The following is a 17321-nucleotide window of genomic DNA, read 5'->3' as shown; positions in this document are numbered from 1 at the left end:
ACGATTTTTGAAAAGAGTATAATGACGCACTATACTTTCTCTCACTTTGAGAAAGATGTTTGTGACATGTTATCAAAAGCGGAGCATGTTTAAACCATGTGCAGCAGGAAAAAGCTTATTGGAATACAATAGCGCTATTAGCCCCTTTGGAATACATTTCACTTTTTTTTTCCTCATAATGCATTAGCCGGTCGCCCTACTGAGAAATTAATCATGCGTTTAAAAAAGAACTGCTTGTGTGACCTCGGAGGGTCAAACCAGGGAGAAAGAGAGGAGAGAGCGCTCAAAACATAATAAATTAAGAGCTACAACACTAAGTGAGCTTGAGACATTTAACATCAAATCTGTCAATAAATGAAACATGCCCCGGGTGAGTGATTACCATATTGAAATGCATCACCCCCTTTTCTCAAAAAGCACAGCGTCAAGCCCGAATCACCTCACAGCATCAATTTGTTTTTTTTTTTTATTTTCTTTAAGATTTTTACTTTCTTCCTGTCTCACTCCAAATTGTTGGAATGATTTCTTTATTTAAAACTGAGACACAAAATCGGTATTTACCCATAGTGCAATACATATTCCAGCCTATAACGACCCAGCAGCGCTCATATTAATTTATTGCTGATTAAAAGGCAGATGTAGGCTACAATATGGTGCACAGTCGCCCTGAATGCTCCAGTTTTAATCCTTACTTAATGCCACACGTCTTTTACTGAATGGGAGTCTTCTGCTCATCTGCAGCAAAGATTTAGGCCTACTGTGCATTACAATTAACACACATCTTAAATAAATTGGAGGAAATAATAACGGGGATTACTGACGTTGTTTTTATAAGTCCGCCCATTCCCCTTGATGAAGAAAAACGTGTGGATGTGGACAGGGTGGGAGTGTGGATTGTGTGCGCGTACGTTGGCGCGTTCCGCGTGCCACCACGTCTCTCCTGCTCTATCTGTTTATGGCAGTATCAATACACTAATCATACTAAAATCATGTCGAACCAGTATTTGTCTTTACAGTATTAATCTTTATCAAAATTACACAGTCAGCCTGACATTAAGCTACATTAACATACATGCATCCTTCAAAGCAATGGGCCGCTAATAGCCGCTGTTATCAGGCCTATAATATTTTGGTGAGGTTTATTATTATTTAACAGTTTTTTTTTTTTAAATGTCACCAGCACACACAGCACATGTGTAGTATACAGAGCACCAGTAAAGGTGCAGAGCCATCTACTTTAGCTTTTATTTGTCATTACAGTGTTCCCACACCAAGACAGCCGCAGCCCTCTGAACGTGACTCTTCTCAGTTTGTTAGATGTGGGCTCGCCTGAGGCAGTTGTACCAATTAGCACAGCAGACCGACCACTAAAGATTCCCATATTTCATCGAAGATCTGGAACATTAGCCAGAGTGAATTATTAACACGTGATGCAGTGTTTGAGTGTTTTTTAAATGCTCTACATGGGCCTTAAATCCTTCATAGTTGAATGCATAGGCGCCATGATTTTTATTTGTGTATTTTTGTTATTAATGTTTTTGTGTTTTTTTTAATCCAAGTAAAATTAATACGTTTGTCACCCTCATGTTGCATAATAATTAATTTGACCACAATGTAATCAAGACAAGCTATACATAGGGAGGCCAAATATTTAAGCACCTTTTGTTTTTTAATCTCTAATGACTTAAAAATCCAGACCATAGAGCAGATCTGATTCCTTTTTTTTTTGTGGGCTGATTGGTAAATGCCTGTTTATACAAGGGTGTGTATGTGGGCGTGAGTGTGTGTGTGTTGCAGTGTTTCCTCTCCAACATACAAAAAAATGTAGGCGTTGTATTATGGTACTGTACAAGATAAAACATAGAAATAAAAAAGCTGTTGTGTCAGTCATTGAAGATTAAAAAAACAGAAACCAAAAAGCACAAAACAATAAAACTGGAGCACTTCAGAAAGACTCTACATCACTACAGAAATATAAAAAGAATATAGACCTATAAAATATAGTCATTGGACTCAGATTTGAGTACCAACTTTAATAATAGAGACCATAGGAGGTTCCAAAAACACCATTTAGTTCACTGAGTCCCAATAGATACATTACAGAAATCATAAGAGCAACTGGACAGATTGACTGCAGGTTGATGGGAGAGTAGGTTAAAAACACTAGTGGTTTCACCTGTTCCAGACAGTTAAATATGTTATTCCAGAGACGTCTCTAACACTCTGGGAAGAAAATGAAGAAAACCCACTTCCTTAAATTGATGTATTGAACATCATAGATTAACATTACCAGTATTTAAATCCTCATTTTAATAATAAATCTCTTTATTATAATATTTTATCATTTAGGATTTAACCACAAGACACAGATGCATATATATATATAGTACGTTTAAACAGAGGGGATTCAGAGGTCAAGAGCAACCAGTCTTAGAATGAATACACAGTATATCCATATAATACCATTATAGGAAGTTATTGTGTCTATGATACATTTAATGAGTTTATTTGTGCCCTGTTGTGGTTTGTGGTGGTTTATCTCCTCTACTATGCTTTTGATATTCCTATAGAAACTTACACTGTCACTGTGGTATCAGCAGAGTTTATAGTCGCCTTGTCACACTCAATATTGTTTTAATATCCTTATGGAATCAGTTTATTTTTCCCCTGATCACTTTGATTTTTCTGTGTTTCTGAACCTTTGCAGCGTTTACCAAAGGATCACTGTGGCTTTACTTCATGGGGGATTTTGTAAAGGACTGATGACTAAGAATACTGTTCATTCAGAGCTGCTGGGAGATGCAACTTTACTTACTGAACGATCCGGGTTCGTAATTAAAGGCTTGCTTGACTTTTAATGACCCCTGAACACAAGCAAACTTGTGGAAGTTATTCTAAGTGGAATGAGTAATGAGACGTTAACAGTGAACACTGAGCTGAAGCCAATTAGCTCCAGTGCAGACAGACTGCTGGGCGCTACAGTGCATTTTAAAGCCAAGCAGAGAGCCTACAAGGTCACAGGGGCAGGGTACAGTGTGTGTGTGTGTGTGTGTGTGTGTTTGTGTGTGTGTGTGTGTGAGAGAGAGAGAGAGAGAGAGAGAGAGAGAGAGTGACAGCTCACTGAAGTTGTTTAGAAATAAGTCCACATACATAAAGGCTTTTTAAATGTTATGTTCTGAGTATATAAAAGTATAGCAAACATGACAAAGCATTTCATTAAACTTACCCTCCATCTTTAGTGTTAAGCACTAATATCTGTGTTGTTTTTACAGTCATTTTCTTATGAAACCCTTCTAAAACACATACTTTTGCAGCATCTCATTACCTCTGTTTGTTATGGTTTTGTGTCAGAAGTCACACTATTGATAATGGTTGGGTAAGTTCACACTGTATTCTTGATTATCAGCACCACTGTACTGGTCTCAGCCTTTGTCTTTCAGCAGCACTAAGCTGGTAATCTGAGTTAAAGAAAAACAATGTAATTATACAATGTTTAAACTAGTAAAAAGATGGTTGAGTATGGTGGAAGGCATTGGTTTAATCAGCCATTGCAAAATATGAAAGTCCAAAAGGTAGTAAAGTTTCATATCCACTAATTTATTTTGATGGGTGTAAATCTAGGCATGATGTGAATCCTGTTAATTCTTGTTTGCTGGTTGTGTTGAACAGATTTGTTGCAACCCGGCAGACAAGCTGGTCGACATTTCTAAGTAGCAGACTGGTAAATGAGTCAGTGTGTGAGTTCTGCCATTTCCAAAATATAGATGAACATAAGAACTACATAAAACAGTTTCCAGCTATAGAGGATGCTTGAGACAGGAGATCCAGCCCAGTGAATATTAGGTTTGCTTTATTTCTGTGGTTACAAAGTTACATTATCATCACATCATAATGGACCTGAGAGTCAGGACTGTTTTGACAACACTCTCTTGTTTCTTGTGGGAAAGCTCTGATATCAATCTAAGCCAGGAAATCTTTTAAAATCCTTACGGTACGCTATAGAAAATTATCAGCACTATATATGATACAATTTGAGGTTAATTGGCTAAAATATGTAAAACCACTGGTGTGGTTCTTTAAGTATTTTATCCTCTGAATATAGCTTAGATCAATGTTTTGAGAAAGTGTGTGGTCCAGGCTACAGCTGCATCTGAAGCTGTAACAAGTCATTATAACTGATGGTACAGTTATATTGTTTGTGTGTGTTGTATGTGTTCATTTCCTATTAAACATTAAAATAAGCAAAACTTGAGTCAAAACAGTGAGCTATGTGTCTTATTGCTGAAAAAGGACCAATATTCATAATAATAAAGGAGGACACATTTGAAGCTATAAACACTATGCCTGCTGATTGCATGTCATAATCTTTGTTTTCTTCTCTCTTGGTTTTTGTGATGCTATAGGTGTTAGTGTACAATATTTTTTTTTTGCATTTTAGCTCTTTTTGGCTGATGCTGTTAAGCAGAGCACCTTAACACTAGAAAATAAGTAAATGGAGCCAGGGAGGTTTAGTGCTTTGCTATGGAATAGAGCCTTTTTCTCCCAGCCTGTTATCTTGTGGTTACAGGACATTCTCTTTAATAATTAGATCAAGTGCTTTATGTGTGTGTTTTTATTCTTTGCCGAACTTGGTAGAAGTTACTGTACCGCTAATATTTACGATATTGTTTTTCTTGTGTCAACCCTTGTAGGTCTAATTATGCTTACGGCCTCACACAACACTAAGCATATAACTTTTTTTTGGATCAGGTTTGTAAAGTGAAGAAAAAAAGACAGAGTGAGAGCTTCGGCAAGCAACTCACTGTATAAGACTATTATCTCTTCTCCAAGAGAATCATTCAGCTCTCCGCGGGGTGTCAAAGCGACACATCTTGGCGGGGAGAAGATAACTAACCGAGATGATCTCACAGTATCACAGCTTAATTTTCTTTACTGGGGAATATTCGATGGTAATGTAACTTAAATAGGCCATTGTGGAGCAAACTGCATCATTTTATATGGGACATAAAATCATGGAAACTCACCAAAAAGGAAGATTGGCACTTAGGCCTGCACAATGCGTTAAAATGGATTCTGAATGAATTACCACAAATGTCGTCCCATAAGGCCTGTGCACAGAATTTTCTCGCTCTGTGTGTGCGTGCGTGTGTGTGTGTGTGTGTGAAAGCTTGTTTCTTCACAAAAACTTCAGTTTCTCATTGTTATTAACTTTGTACTCATATCTGAAGAAAAACGATATGAACACATTTGAAAAGAAAATGCAGCCTACGATTATCATTAATGCCATGATTGTAGCTGTCTCTTTCTTGTGTGTGTATGTTGATATTTGCACATTGCTGGAGCTCATAGCTAAGGGTTGAGTGTGCCGTTCATGGGCGCATTAGCAGGACACAATTGGCTGCCGCTTTGACTGAATTTGCAACCTGTTGGTTACAGGATAAACAATTAATTTTAATGCTCCACCATAAAGATATTCTACTGAGCTTCCAACTTTGTGGCATCAGTTTGGGGAGGGTCCTTTCCTGTTTCAAAATAAACAAAAATGAGGTCCGTAAACAAATTGTTTTCCCAGTTTAGTGTGAAAGAGCTTAACTGGCCTCCACAGAACCCTGACCTTTACCCCATCCAACATGGGATAAAATAGGACTCAGTCCGCTAGAGGCCTTATCACCCAACATCAGTGGCCGACCTCAGTAATGCTCTTGTGGCTGAATGGGAGCAAATGAATGCAGGTTTCAAAATCTTGTGAAAAACCTTCCCAGAAGAGTGGAGGCTGTTACAGCAACACATTAAAGCCCAAGGTTTTGGAATTAGATGTTCAACACATGTGGGTTTAATCTTCTGGTACCCACACACTTCACTTGTCCGCTAACTTTTGGCCATGTGGTTTATATGCAAGTAAATGCATGCACATTACGCTAGATACGTGATGCATTTACATGCCTCGCCTTTCTGCTTGTTTCTGACTTGCCTGTCCATCTGCCCGAGTAAACAAGAGGTATGTTAATGTAAACGTTAAGGGGTCTATTAGTGCTGCAGACAGGAAGCGGACCAACCAGGGCTTTTTCTATTCGTCTATTATTAATGAGGCCTGGAGGTTAATCTACCGCTTAATCACCAGGCAACATAGAAAGTGATGCAGAGACAGAGGGATGGAAGGGGTGAATAAAAGGAGAGAGCAGGAAGAGTTGATTTTCCACAGAAATCAAAGAGAGGGAGTGAGGAAAGAGAAAGAAGAAGAGAACACAGGCATCATTGACTTCATCAGCATTGATCTCAATCAGCATGTGTTCGTCTTCAAATTTGGATGTGTAAAAACCTCTGTAATTGTCCCTATGACAATTAGTTAAAACATGAGATCATCCCATTAGTGCACTGTGGAGGAAGTAGTTAAAATGGTCTGGGTTCTGTCTCCTGTGAGTAAATGAAACCTTCAAAAAGCTTTTCTTACACACACTTTCAACTTTTGGTAATGCCCCATTTAAATTTATTCTGTTTTGGCAGAGTGGAAAGAAAATATTTCTTTAAATTTGGCCTGTTCTCAAAGGCAGTTGAGTACACTGTCAGCTACAAACCTCCAGCTGTATACTCATTGCAGCCGGAAGTCTCTGTCTGAATTTCAGGCATAGTGCACAGTAAAACAGTGCAAACATTTTGAGATGTTGTGATTGGAGGTCTGTGGACACTGTGGCCATCAAAGCTCAATGTACTGAATTTAGACTGTAATATCCGAAGTGTGCTACCTAGTGTTGTAGGGCTAAACATTCACTATTTTAAGTGAGAGACAAGGCCATTAGTATATACAACAAAATGTCATATATCCTGCATCAGTATGTTTTTTTTTTAACAATGTCAGGAAATAAATCTCAGCACGTGTGTGTGTGTGCACCTGGTGTTCATGTCGTCACAGTGTCACATCAGCATGACCCCCCTCACCCCAGACAAGCTTTAATTGTGTAATCCCACTTGTAATCCCCTCAAACATACAGTACCGTATCAGAGATCTCTGCCAGATTAGACTGTGCAGAGTTGATCTCTATATTGTTTATATATTGTTAAAAAAAATGGACTGAAACAAATCAAATTTAGTGATCAGCAACTGTTCACTGACACAACCTATCATCTAGAATGTCAGATCAAAATAAGGTAACTAAAGCAAATCACAAACTGCATTAAACTGTATTAGATTCTTCTGATTGTGTTGCATTTTTCATGTCGTCCACACTTAACAGCAAGAACTATAACTGTGAAGTAACAATGTTTGCAGTTTAATCATTCTAGTAGTAGAACACTATAACATATCAATATGCATTTAGTTCCAAGTGTCATATTCTTGGCAAATTTATGACCAAATAATAATCCGTGTTAATATGAAAGAAACAGAAATATGCTTCTGTTTATATACAACAACTACAAGTAATCACCCCTTGTTATTATAAAACATGCATTTAAGAACAAAGTATAAAAAAAATATGAAATCTGATACCACATACAACCACGAACAGGCTTCTGGGAAGAACTAGCTCACACGTTTCACTGGCAATTAATGTTGAAACGCAAAAAAGCCGCACTTTTATTTTTCAATTATTTGATTTTTAATTATTTGATATAGTGTTAAATGCAGTTCTGCTCAAGGGCTCGCCATTATAGATAGAGGCTGGCTTTTAAAGAGGGGCCACCGGGCAAAATGGTAAACAACAGAATTAAATGGTAATAATTATTGTTCCAGAAAATAATTATTGTTCAGCTGCCTATCTGCTCTGGTGTTTAAATAACAACAAATATTAGCTGTCTTTTTTTTCCTGTAAGACAACAGTGCGCGCGTGTGTGTGTGTGTATGAGGTGGTTGAAGTTGAGTCACATATGCAGGACACAGATAGGCACGCAAAGACAGTAGGGCGCAATTACACACATATTCACACACATGCAGTTGGAGATTAACACACACAGTGGGTTGTGCTGATAACAAATATTACATGCTATTTCATCAAAACTATAATCATTTTTCTAACCTAAGGAATTACACCACCTCAGTAATTAAGTATTTTGATTACTTTTAGTTACTTTCTCATTAGCTTTTCACATTTTTAAGGTACAAAAGTACTGCTACACATTAGGAAAACATGAAAAAATCAGGAAATGTATTTAAGCTTTGATAGGAACATGTTTTAAAGTATCTATAATGTCCTTTCACATATAAAACACACTTATATTTTCATTACAAGAATTATGTACTATTACAACCCTGTGCACACACAAAACAAAAACATCTTGCTCCCTTGACAACAACTTTTTGCTTTGTCTTACAAACAGGATCATACGCAGCACATATGGGTGGATTTTGCATCTGTTTTGTTTTTGATGTGCTAATCCCCCACATTAAAACTCAGCATCAAAACAGCTTTCATCATTATTATTGTTATCATTATTATGCCCGATCTCTCGCTGAATTACTGCTGATCCACTGATGCATAAATACCCCTCTGCAGCAGTGTGTGAACTGAGGGATTAACAGCTGGAAGAGACATGAGGGATATGTGACACTGATCTGACAGCACTAATGATTACGGAAATGTGAGCTTTTGTTGTTTTTCGAAGGTGACGTCCAAACAAGCTTGCGTCACATGTGCAAATTTACAAACACCCGTACAACGCATGCTCGCTGACATAAGTACATACACAAACACACTGTGCCCTTTTAATACTTACACAAATATTACATGCTACAAGATGTTTTTCATGTCTTTTTTGGGTGGATTATCTTTCACTCAACACTAGTATAATCTATTTTTCACAACCTAACAACAGATGTTATCATTACAGGATAGAATAAAAACATTTTTAATAGCAACCACACTGGACACCTACTGAGGTTCTTTCATATAGAGTACATTATCCTTATATAATTATAAGACTTATTTTTTATTTAGTTTGATTACATTTTAGAGTGATAATCAGGATCTCTTATCAGATATTGATACCTCTAATCAGAATTGATTTTATTCTAAACCTGTTGTTGCATGTTGCATCTTAATTTTGAGTATAAACACATCAGCTGGATGCCTAAATGTACAACATCTTAGCAACTATACTACTTCCTACATGGTTGCCATAAGGTTGTCCACCAGTTGACACATACTGTGTGTCCACAATATGCTAATAAGCTTCAAAGGACTTTACAATCTGTACAACATCTAGCGGCATGGCTCACAAGTCAGTTGCTCTGTTGGTCCACCACTTTGGTCCAGTCTGAAATATCTCAACATCTACTAGATGGATTACCATAACATTTTATACAAACATTTATGGTCGCCAGATGATGAATCATGCGGAGTTAGTGATCCCCTGACTTTTCCTCTAGCACTACCAGCAGGTCAAAGTTTTCACTTATGCAGTGACATACAGTAGCTTGACATCTACGTGATGGATTGGCACAAAATCTGGTACAGACATTGATGGTTCTCAGATGATGTGTCCTAATGTTGGTGATCCTAAATTTTCCTCTTGCACCACCAGCTGTTTGGCATTTTTGGTTCAGACTGAAATGTCTTGACAACTGTTGCCATGAAATTTGGTAAACATAGTGAAGGTCCCTTGATGATAAATTCTAATGACTTTGGTGATCCTCTGACTTTTCATCTAGCCTCATAATAAGGTAAAAATTTCAATTTGCCCAGTACTTTGGTTTATAATAAATATCTGCAAACCTAATGCCATTCCCATCAGCCTCAGGTGTATATCTGATAATTAACAAATGTTAGCATACTGACAGGTTAAATTAAGTGGTGATGAGTGATTAAGATGGTGAACCTGGTAAATATTACCTACTAAAAATGTGAATTTTTGCATTGTCACTGTGAGCATGTTAGTATGATATCAGCATTCAGCTCAAAGCAACAATGTTCCTACGCAAAGCCTCATAGAACCACTAGCATGGCTGTAGACTATGACTTTATTTCACACAGGTCAGTACTAGAATGTGTTGCACAGTCTTTGCACAGTCTGTTAGTACTGTAAAAGTCTTGCTTTACTCTTGTCAGAGAGATTGTGAAATCAAACTAAGACCTATTCTCTGTATGTCACTGATATGCCATCATAATCAAGTGTTTGCAAAAATTCCTGTCAGATTTAAATCTTTGTGATGCCGCAGTCAGACTGGAAGTATGCTGCTGCAGAAAACGGACAGGACAAGAAAACGGCAATCAGATTTCCAAGCATAACCTTCTTGAGCTATTACTAGCTAGCTAATGTCTGCATTCCACAATTTGAAAATAATATACTTTTGATTTTCTTCTCCTTCTATCTCTAACCCTTACCATACACTCAATTAGAGCCACATAGTGTTCCCCTATTTTTCTGCTTGTTTTTTTTCACCGTGACCTTTAACAAGAAAGGATAAATTGAAACCGCAACAACTTCCTGAATGAGAGGTCAATCCCGCCCTCTCTGAAATTGACTGTAAAATGGTGAATTTCTCTCGTTTGAGGGTCAGATTGAACTCACGGTGAATGAGGTGAGTCGTAACTGGAATTAAACCTATCTGTCCCCCCCTCTATTGAAATGAAAAATCATTAGATTCTGATCTGGAGACTCTGATCAGGATGTTCAAACCATTCACACTACAGGATCATTCCCTGACACACCTGAGTGGATTATCAGGAATAACTGGCTGTTTCTGCCCAACAAAAACAAAACAGAGAGAACAACTGTTGTAACATTTCGTTTTAATTCCACTTGCCCTGATTTGGCCTTGTTGCCCTGCATTTGACTCTTAAAATACTCTTCCTTGAATGGCTTTCACTCTAAAACATGGATTAAAAATCATAGCTGAGAGCATAAATATGTTTGTGTCTTTGGCGTGTGTATTTGGTTTTTATAAAATCCCTGCAGCATATTACACTTACAGGGGCTCTGTGCGCTAAGTAAGAATCACAGAGTGTAAAATTGACAGATGGGGCTATTTGGGTTTCCTTAAGTGCACAGGGACACTCACACAGTTTGGGTGGGTCTCTTGTCATCACTAGTACTTTGGTTAATGATGACAGCTGTCGTGATTTACTTATTTTAAGACAGAGTTATCCTTCAACTACCCCCAACCCCCACCCTCTGAGATGAAATAAAGAGCAACATGTTGACTTCTAAATCTAAACATTAAAAACATATGCAGTCCATTAGCATAGTCCCCAGATGTTGCAGTGGTAATCCCAGGCCTTTTGCCATTCTGATTGGCCCAGAAGTTTAATCATGAGAACCTTAATGCAAAACATCAGAGACAATGAAAGTGCTCCGTGTGCAGGGAACAGGAAGTGACATGCAAATACAGATGTTTGAAAAACAGATTAACACACATAAAAAGTGGCACAGGTTGATTCAGGATACATTATACACCATTGACTTTTTCCACCACGTAACTGAATCTTTCCATAACCTCAACTTGTAAAAACCGATAAGGTCTACATTCCAGGATCTGCTTTGTTTTCCACTGTGTTTTACAAACCAGAATGTTTTGGATATGCGTCACTGAAAAAGAGACACTGTATGTCAACATCAGGAAAATACCATTTTGTGTACTGTTGGGTGGGAGAGTGCAGTTCAGCTGTGGAACAGACTACAATGGAAAAAGTGGTGTTAATATAGCTTTTTTTACATTTAATTATTAAATTGACTGAAGAGACTCACCCGTTGCCCTGAATGATGCACAGGCAGCTGCACGTCCCACTCTCTTTGCTTCAGACCGTCAAAAAAAAAATCCTGTACACTGCAGGGATGCAATGCAATAATATATATTATAGTGGGAAAAAAAGCTAACCTCTGGAAATGTTACATGATTTTGTAAATACCAACGCTACCCAAATGTTACTGGGTAACACTGTGCAAATAATCTATAGAATACATGGACAAATGCAGTACCAGTCATAAGTTTGGACACAACTTCTCATTCAAGGGAATGGGAAGCTGTGTCCAAACTTAATGTGCCATTAATTGCTGTGTTTGCAGTGTTGCAAACCAGCTGTTGCATTCCTTTTGTTCGCCTTGTATATGCATATCCATGAAAAGATTAAGTCATTTAAAAGGTATCTCCTATTACTTCTATGCAGATGACATTCAATTATACTATTATCTTGTTTAAGTGCCAAAATGTAGTAAAATGGTGAATTCTATAACTGACTAAACTCAATGGCAGATCATTTTCTACAGCTTAATGTTGACAAAACAGAAGTTCTTATTTCTGCCCAAGGCAGCCTTGTCACTAAGGTGATGGACAGGCCTTGTTCCCTTTTCTCTTCTGTTAAATCTATCCTTTGAAATCTAGGTGTCACTAAGAACCAGGCACTGACTCTTGACCAACTTGCAAAGGGTTCTTGTTTGTTCATGATTTTTCCAGCTGAGGAACTTGCTTTTCATCCCATGTAGACTACTGTAACTCCCACTTCACTTGCCGCAACATGACATCACTGGATTGCTTACAAGTGGTCCAAAATACTGCTGCAAAACATTTGAGCAAGTCCTCTAAAAGGTCTTCAACATCAGTGCCTGACCTCACTAATGCTCTTGAGTCTGATTAGGGAAAAAAAAATCCCTGCAACCAGGTTCAAAATCTTGTGGAAAGCCTTCCCAGAAGGGTGGAGGCTGTTATAGCACCAATAGTATTGAACTGAGATGTTCAACAATCACATATCACAAACAAGATATTTAAGAGAAAACAGATGTTTTGTGTGTTGTATAAGCTGTCTGCTGGCCATCTTAGACATTTGGGTGCTGTATGCTAACAAATTTCAAGCTGCAAAGGGAACCACTAGACAATTAAAGATCATTTTAATTCTTGTCATTATCTCTTTAACGATTAATGAATAATAAGAAAAGTCCATATGAACCTGAAAAGATTTCTTATTAATTAGAGATTTCCAATTGAATCCAGAATCCTCTTTGTTGAGAGGCAACCTGGTCTAGGGAGAGGAATCAGACAAAACTACAATTTAAGTGAAAAATGAAAATTCAATCAACACAATATAAAAGGTGCAACATCTCATGATGGTTTTAATTGCAATTCCCTCTTTCTCTCTGAGCTGGTGCATGCTAAATGTCTGATTCCTATTTGAACCAAGAAGGCTGCAACCTTGCAGCTCTAAATATAAAATTGTAAAGTACAAGGATTATGCTTAGGCTCATCCTTGCATTTGAGCCTTAGTGAAGGCACGATAAACCTCTGAGTTGTATTTGAAACAAAAAGGGCACACTCAATTTAAGAGCCTTTAAAATCTGTGTTTCATCTCGAGTATTGTTCTGAGGAAAGAACTGTGGAAAAAGATGTATTTGCATCAAGCACAAGCTGGTACAAAAGATCAATTAGGAGGGAGAATCCATATATTGGCCCCTGTTTCCTTCTACATGTGTGAAAAGAGTGTTTTTTTAACCACTTTCAGACTATGTGCACTTTTAAGAATGTATAAGATGCTGATCAGCAAATGAACTCCATTATGAGCACTGTAAACAAAATTAAGAAAAAAAGGTGTTCTCATCAGGGGACATACCTACAACAGAAGACACAAACTTTTAGGTGTGCAGTCAGACACTGCCGGGCTGTGAATGCTACATCCCAGACATGTGGGATTAGTTTCATATGGCTGCTGCCTCTCCAGCTGATGCAGCTCACAGTTTTATAAGCCTCTGAGATGTACTTGAAACATAAAGTTCATCCTCAACTAAAGGCCAAACATTTCCCAGAAATAGCAGAGGTTTATTTCACATTTGCACATATGTTTGTGTGTACAGACATCATGCACAGTTTATGTGTGTATGTGTGGTGGTGTGCAAATGTAGATGAGGCATCTTTTGAAATCTTTAATTAATGTGCTGTTCTTGAATTGTGAATTGAGATGTTCACTGCATCCATCAAAACCTTATTAATATAATGACAAGGATTTCATTCCTGATTATTTCTTAGTTGATTAATGTACCTGAGAGTAAAACATTGCCTCATTAATAAATGTGTGTGTGTATGTGTTCCCCTCAGTGTTTTGCAAAATACACACACAAACACTCTGAACAATGAACAAACATGCTTGTCTTTGCACATGCACGTGCACACGCACACACACACACACACACACCCACACCCACACACACACACACACACACACACACACACACACACACACACACACAGCAAACACCTAATGATCTCATCCAATTCTATTATCAGAGGAAATATCGGGTTATATAAAGCAAACCAATACACTCGTACAGCCAAGCACACACACACATACTAACAGATGACATATGGCCACAAACATATGGATGCTGTCATCTATAAACCTCACAGCTGCATAAAGACAGCTTATTAGTCAGTAAGAAAAGTGTGTTGCATGGGCCCGATGTTCCTGAAAACTGCTCCACACTTAAAGGGCCGTGATTAATTCAAGTCTAAATTTAAAACGTTTAAGTAAAAGTACGCCTATAAAAAAATGCCAATGTTGAAGTTACAAGGTTTTCAACAAGAGAGCAGAAATAGAAGTAGAGTAAGCACATGGCATTTTAATACCATCCATATAGGTCAAATAGGCATCAAGTCACTTAGCTGCTGTACCAGATGATTTGTGATTGCCGCGTATTTACCAAGGATATCAAATCACTCTCTCTCAGTCTCTGTACATTAAGACTTTCTGGTATTTACAGCATGGCTTTAACTTATAGCACGACATCTGTATATTGAAGTAATCGAGAGTTATAATAGGATCAGAGGTTTCACTGACTGCGGATTTCCATGCAAAGGGTTAGGGTTAAGGTCAGGTATTTCTTGATCCTCTGAGATGTGAATAAATTCTTTGTAAGAGATTTTCTGTTTTGTATTGGTGGGAATATTATTATGTGGTTGATTGAATAGTTTCATTAACTTATTTATAATTTTAAAAAAGTATGTACTTATGGTACTTCCAGCCAAGGGGTAAATCAGAAAAAGAAAAAAAAAAAGAAAACTAAAACAGGCCTTCTGCCATTCTGTTTAATTCATTATTATCATAAATGACGACCACTTTTGGTCTATGGCATTTAATATATCATGTGAAAATATCACAAGTATAATGAGGACAGGCAGTGCTGGAGATTTACCATTCATAAACACACGCAAGAATACACAATATGCGTGTCCACAGCTTAGACACATAAGTTAACTCTCCAAATGTAAGTAGAGAGAGATAGGAATTATTGGCCCCAGATGTTTCCATTATGGTCTTATTGTTGTGTGACATAAGTTTTCAGGATTAGGATTAAAAACATATGTAGCATCTGCTAAAGTTGAACTGCTACAGATTCCTATACATTTGACAGGGCAAACAATACATTATTTGTCTTTTCTAGTTCAAAATATTATATTTTTAATCTAATATTTATCTTATCTTTAAAACAAAGGTAATATTATACATACATATACATATATACTACAAACACTGGATCACAAATATTTTCCTTCCCTACAAGTACTGAAACAAATTACATGATTTTTGCATTTCAGAACCATGGACAGAGACACAGTACTGAGATGAAGGGAAATCTTAGACAAAAAATATGTTAAATAGGTTAAAGATTCCACTGATATCTAATTTGATAACTCAGTTCTGTTGCTATATGAATTTACCTCAATAATGTTGTTATATTAACATTCTGATCCTAACCCTAATCCTAAATCATTAAATACATGGCCTTTACTATAGCGCCACCGCAAACTTTTCTCAAGCTTAATAAAACACAAAGAAATCACAAATAAAAAAATAGAAAAAATAATACATTTCTTCTGACATTAGTAGAGATGCTCTTTATTTCAGGCAAGATGTGTCCACTATAAAATGTGAGTCTGATCAAGACAACAGAACTACATCACGAGCAAAATCAGCAAATCGGCAATGCAATCCTGAGATCCTCAAACTGGACACTCGCCACTCTTTAACTGTGACTAGAGATTCTGTTGTTGACTCATTGCTAAAACTTTAAAAACATCTTTCACTCCCATTCCACCTCACCCTTCTGTCTGCTAACACCCTGTGTAAGTCCAGACATGGGCAGAGGTCAGTCCCTAGTCAGCAGTTTGTTAACAGAGTCAGTGCTGTGCCTTGGCACTGCTCCATCTCTGATGTTAGCTCCAGCTCCTTCCCTGCCAGGGAGGTGCCATTGCACATCCTGAGATTTTTTTTAAGAAAAATCACTAAAATGTTAAGTAATTAGAAATGCTTTCCATTTAATACAATTGTATTTGTTTTTAGAAAAAACCCCATGAAGAATTAAGCCAATTTGCTTGAACAACAGAATGTTTGACTTAACTATAATGAAATGCCCTAAAGAACGAGTTGCGGCAAAAGTCAGTACACCCTTCATTAGCGAGACTCCATTCTTTTATTTGTTAATATTTTCTATGTCTGCCTTTATTTTTGATGACAGATTTGATCCTTCTGGGCATGGATGATACCAGTCTAGAACAAATCTGCGGAGAGATGTTCTGTCATTCTTCAAAGACGATTCTTTTCAGTTCCTCTTTGCTGGAGGGGTTTTGTTACTGTCATCTTTAAAATACCCTAAAGGTCTTCTGTTGGATTCAGGTCAGGGGACATACTTGGCCAGGTCATAGTTTCACTTTTTTCTTCTTTAAAAAGCTCTTGTGTGATTTTTGCAGTGTGTTTTGGAAAATTCCTCTCCTGCCAACCTTTTTGAGACTGGGAGTCATCTTTTCATTCAGTATTTGGGTATACAAACTTGCATTTATAGTGCCATCTATACATATCATCTCCCCTACACTTTTTGCACTCATGCAGCCCCAGCACAGATTATTAAACTTTTAGGGAGTTAATTCTGCTGTTCATCGTCTTTCATTCCTTCCATCTGTGTCACTGGGCGTTCCTCCTAAATCCTTGGAGAAGACTTGACTGATGTGTAATGCCGCAATCCATTGTATTTGGAACTCAGAAAAAAATGACCTCTGACACGGAACAGTGCAATGAAACAGTCATTCAAGTTAGAATTTCAAGTTGGAAACTCAGGCAAGATCCATCTAGGTGGGTACATCGGCAGAAACACACCTGACATCATAGCAATATGGCAGAGCACACAGTGAACAATAAGCAGAATTACCTTTTTATCAATTTTTACTTCATGTAGTGTTTGTGTTGTGAAATGTGCTGTAACAACTTTGTAGTTGCCATTTCCATTCAGTTGATTTGTGTTTCATAGAAGTCTTTGCAAGCATGTGGTACCAGCCTACGCCTCCCATCTCTTTTAAAGTGTGCTGATCTGTGAAATCAGCTGCTGTAGTGTTGAATTGGGATGAAACCCAC

The 17321-nt window shown here is 37.5% G+C and overlaps 1 protein-coding gene across 5 annotated transcripts in view; it reads right to left on the bottom strand.

Moving 5' to 3' along the window:
* Positions 1 to 17321, bottom strand: part of skor2 (SKI family transcriptional corepressor 2) — a 117249-nt gene that overhangs the window by 15755 nt on the left and 84173 nt on the right. Inside the window, exon 1 of one of the 5 annotated variants that reach the window (XM_042395250.1) lies at positions 11680 to 12725. The exons of the other annotated variants lie outside the window; for them this stretch is intronic. The gene's annotated coding sequence lies outside the window, so the exon portion shown is untranslated. Of the gene's footprint in view, positions 1 to 11679; positions 12726 to 17321 lie in introns of those variants that run through there. 5 annotated transcript variants of the gene reach the window in all.

This window comes from Thunnus maccoyii, chromosome 19, assembly GCF_910596095.1.
Source record: "Thunnus maccoyii chromosome 19, fThuMac1.1, whole genome shotgun sequence".
NCBI classification, from domain to species: domain Eukaryota; kingdom Metazoa; phylum Chordata; class Actinopteri; order Scombriformes; family Scombridae; genus Thunnus; species Thunnus maccoyii.
This window is presented reverse-complemented; position numbering and strand designations above follow the sequence as displayed.